Source organism: Chinchilla lanigera, unplaced genomic scaffold (genome assembly GCF_000276665.1).
Source record: "Chinchilla lanigera isolate Chin_1 unplaced genomic scaffold, ChiLan1.0 scaffold00210, whole genome shotgun sequence".
Lineage (NCBI taxonomy): Eukaryota > Metazoa > Chordata > Mammalia > Rodentia > Chinchillidae > Chinchilla > Chinchilla lanigera.
This window is the reverse complement of record NW_004955611.1, coordinates 35,321-37,027: the sequence shown is the minus strand read 5'-3', so window position 1 is coordinate 37,027 and position 1,707 is coordinate 35,321. Positions and strand designations below refer to the sequence as shown.

At 37.8% G+C, this 1,707-nt stretch overlaps 1 long non-coding RNA gene across 1 annotated transcript; it reads left to right on the top strand.

The window, feature by feature from the left end:
• The first annotated feature begins 6 nt into the window (after positions 1-6).
• On the top strand, positions 7-749 carry LOC106147643. Its single transcript, XR_001232577.1, has 2 exons — positions 7-280; positions 612-749. It is a non-coding gene; the product is annotated as an uncharacterized LOC106147643 (long non-coding RNA).
• The last annotated feature ends 958 nt before the right edge of the window (positions 750-1,707 follow it).

Below are 1,707 nucleotides of genomic sequence, written 5' to 3'. Positions count from 1 at the left end.
ATTACTTAATGATTTTAGATGGATTAATAATTGGCTACATTTTCTTTTACCTTCCTGGCTTCTGCTGTCCCACTTTTTTGTATTGGAAGTGTATGTCTTTACTTTCTTAATTTTTAACTTACTCTACAAACCTGTGAATTTACTCTGGATCATGGAGAATTACCTGTAGGGTTGACATAACCATCTATCCCTTCATTTAATTATTATTTGTTCTTTGTTTTATAGGGCCCAAAACTGATTTCAAAAACTCGTACTGCTTTGGGAGTTTAAATTACTTCAGGTAACAAAAATTTCACATAAGTCTAAATATTATGCTGAGTCTCTTCAAATATCACTCTATACTAAGGTTGATCGACTAAGAAGTAACTTTAATTTTCTTAAAAATACAATGAAATGCCATTAAAACACACTGGAACAAAATTATACCTAAAATATTGTTAATGGCTCAACAAATGTACAGTTCTTTTAGTTTTCTTCAAAGTCTTCAGAAAATACCATTGGAAATCCTCACCATGTATCTGCATTTTCCTGATATAAAATAATATACTCTGTTGCCTTCTGTATCGATTCACTTAATTAGCACTTAATATCATTTTTTGTCTATATTGCAGAGGGAAGAGGAGAGAGTCTCTGCAGTTTGGTGTGAACTCTTGTTTAATTCCAAATAGTAATACTTTGAATTAATGAAATGATGAAGATTTTTATGTGAGATTTCCCCTGTGATAGAAATAAAATGTCTCCAAAATGTTTCTTGTCTGGTATTTATAAAACCTTATAGAAAATTTCTCTAGTTTCATTTACTGTTATCTGAAGCAGATTCTGTTCAAAAAGCATTGAGTGCTGTCTGAGTAGTGTGCTGGCTGAGTGCCGAGTACTGTCTGAGTTCTAAGTACTGCCTCTGGTACTGTCTGCGTGCTGAGTACTACCTGTTTCACTGTTGGAGTGTTGTCTGAGTACTGTCTCTGGTAACAGGATAAAGCCGTGTCAGGCTGGGTTTATAATGCTGAAGGCTAGGCTGAAGGCTAGGCTGCATGGTGACCTGAGAACATGTCCCCAAGTTAAGCACTGCTGAGCACTTCCAGAGCACATTGTTCCTTAAGAGACCAGCTATGTGTTCTAACAGATGATCTGGAAATAAAAAGAGAAATTATGCTTTTATAGAATCCATGAAAATTTAACATCAGTTTTTCCCCTCAATTTTAATCAATTCTCTATTCACAGACATGTTAACACACATCAATTGTGCTGAAGTTGTTTTTATGAAATGCAATTAATATTTTTATCAGTTATTCTTTGTATCGCATAAGGGTCTCCTGACACTCATGGGTTAGGAGGTCTGGTTCTGGGTGTAGTCATTGTCCCCAGTTGCTTCAGTACAGAAGGAAGCTAAATAGCAAGGCCACGGGACTGTGACTGCAAGAGAGGTAGCGAATGTAGGAGGGAATCAAAGAACTCTAAGACCATTCTGACTGGGGAAAGTACCAGTCATTGAGGGAGTCTTAGAAGGGTGGGGGTACAAATCAGTGGGAGTAAGGAGGAGGCCATTCCAGGAAAGCGGAAACCATGGCCCAAGGGGTAGGGTTTGCAAAGCATGATGAATGGTTGTAGGTGAGCACAGAGTGGGCAGGAAAAGAATGTAGACCTGGAACACCAGGCAGGGTACAGAAATGGTGTCAGTAAATGGTGACAAAAAGACCAGACCACCAG